We start from the raw sequence: 2,442 nt of genomic DNA, 5'->3' as shown, positions 1-2,442 counted from the left end.
AGACGGTGGGGTAGGGGGCGGAGAGGCACAAGCAGCCGGCAATGAGGCCTCGGGGAGAGAGGAGTGAGCGAAAGGTGGACCAGCAGGCCTCAGCCAAGGAGGCAGAGTGGGTGGGAAGAAGTTAACCCAGTGCTATCTTCACTAGGATTAGGTTGGCATAACGGCATTGCTCAGGGGGGTTCAATTTTTTACCCCCCAAAGTAATGTCGTTACACTGACCTAATTTTGTAGCGCAGACTTGTCCAAAGAATCACACACACACCTTGGGAGCAAAACTTCACCTGCTTCTCTGCTTTACAGAATCCAACACAAGCAACGCTTGTCCGGCCGTGGGGGGCGTTGGCAGGGAGTCAGGTGTGGGCAGACACCATACATTAGCCAGAGACGGGCACCATGGCTTAGCTGGCTAAAGCACCTGTCTTGTAAACAGGAGATCCTGGGTTCAACTCCCAGTGGTGCCTTGTTGAGTGGCTTTTGGGGCACCTGGTACTGGCTGCTGTCAGAAGACAAGATACAGAGATAGGTGGACCTTTGGTCTAGCCCAGTGATGCTGGTTTTGTTGTTTAAATTACACTCATAGGCACTGATAATAGAGTGACTGAAAGTCTGGGTGTGAAGGGCTGATAGGCCAGTTTTCCAGTCCCCTCGCAAACGACCCCCTCCCTCTGGGACAGGGGCAGGTCCGAGCTCTCACACCAAGTGGCTCATTGGGGCTGCCAGAATCTGTGGGCGGCTCATTCAGTTTATGCCGAGGGTTGAGTCCTGCTTTGTGCACCGTGTCTGAGAATGAAAATCCTAAACCTCCCTTTGAAATAACGAATGCAGCAGGACCTGTTTTTGTCCCTGCCCCAAAGCAGACAGAAAAATGGAGAAATGTCATTGGGTCCAGGGGAATACTTCACTGCGGTTTTACCATTTCCACTTGCCAAACTCCCGCCCAAACTTCTGGGCTCTTAGAGCAGGGTCCTGAGCCTGAGCCGAGACACTTACACTGCAACTTTACAGCCCAAGCCGCTGTCCTGGATTAATGTGATATCTGCACCCCAGTTTTGAGCCCCACAGCTTGAGCTCCAGGAGCCCACGTCAGGTGACCCAGGCCAGCCCTGCTGCCATCTTTATCCCGGGAGAGAGGGACTCTACGGGGACGTCTCCATTGCAGTGTCAGCCCAGGGGTGGCAGGCTGTGCTCAAAGCAGCACCCTGGAAGCCCCATAGTCACCACTCTCATAGAATTAAGGTACGATTTGTACAGAGTCGGCCTGGTGAGCTATCATTGTAAAAGTCGTGATCTGTTGAAGGCTAGTGCCTGGGTGGATGGTGTGTGCTAGGCTTGTCTGGGAAGTGGTGGAGTTTTGCTCTGGGTGCGTTTTTAAATACGAAGTGTAAGGAGGGTCTGAATGACCTCCCCTCCTCACATCTAGTGATGAGCTGGGGGGAAAGACTTCAGGAACAGACCGTGATTACATAGACAGGCCTCCCCTGCCTAGGTATGCAGCAAGTATCCTTTGTACAAAACAAACAAACAAACAAAATATAAAGGTAATTCTTCGGTTTTCCTGCAGTCAGGCAAAAAAATTGTAAAAAGAAAGGGGCATTTTTAAGCAATCATCTGTCCCCACCCAGGGGCTGGGGAATGCTTATTTTCTTTTTCAGACACTTTCTGGGCAAGCTGGCACCAGTGGAAGAAAACCCAGAACGCCGTGGGTCCCCTGTCGCAACAAAACATTGTGTTCTGTGTTTGTCTTGTTGTTCCTGTTATTTTGGTGGATATTGTAAATTCTTCAGGCGTGACACCCCCTTTTAATTGGGCATGTCGTGCTGCCCCCTTCGGGACCAAGGGAAAATGTACCCTAATTCAACCTCTTCCACCCTCTATTCCGCCACCTCCCTCCAATTTGTCTGTGACACCCCCATCCCCACGGTGGCCTACCCCCATCCAGAGACCTGTGGTTCTTAATGCAACTGGTTTACAAATGACTATCGCTCTGTTCCCCACTGACTGGTCTCTCAGTACAAGATTTCCTAACTGTTCTCAGTTTACCAAAGTAGGTGAAAGAATGTTGCTATGGGTAATTTCAAACTCATTTGAATTGGACGGAGGGGAATTAAACAAGCACATCCGAAAACGGCGAGCCCTCACAAATTACCTCTGGGAAAGCTTAAACTCACTGCAGGAAGCCGACTCAGCAGCTCGAATCCAATACTTGGAACGTGCCCTGGGGCTACTGGATGGGGGGGGATTATAACAGGGGTTTGCACTTAGCTCAACCAACCTTTTGTTGGGAAATGTTATTCTAAGCCTCGATCAGGGTTGGACGAGACATCAGGAGGTCATCTAGCCAAAACCCTGCTCAAAGCAGGACCAATCCCCAACTAAATCATCCCAGCCAGGGCTTTGTCAAGCCGGGACTTATAAACCTCTGAGGATGGAGATTCCACCACC

The 2,442-nt window shown here is 50.7% G+C and overlaps 1 non-coding gene across 1 annotated transcript; it reads left to right on the top strand.

The window, feature by feature from the left end:
• The first annotated feature begins 387 nt into the window (after nt 1-387).
• On the top strand, nt 388-461 carry TRNAT-UGU (transfer RNA threonine (anticodon UGU)). The gene has a single exon. It is a non-coding gene; the product is annotated as a tRNA-Thr (tRNA).
• The last annotated feature ends 1,981 nt before the right edge of the window (nt 462-2,442 follow it).

Source organism: Caretta caretta, chromosome 28, assembly GCF_965140235.1.
Source record: "Caretta caretta isolate rCarCar2 chromosome 28, rCarCar1.hap1, whole genome shotgun sequence".
NCBI lineage: Eukaryota > Metazoa > Chordata > Testudines > Cheloniidae > Caretta > Caretta caretta.
This window is presented reverse-complemented; position numbering and strand designations above follow the sequence as displayed.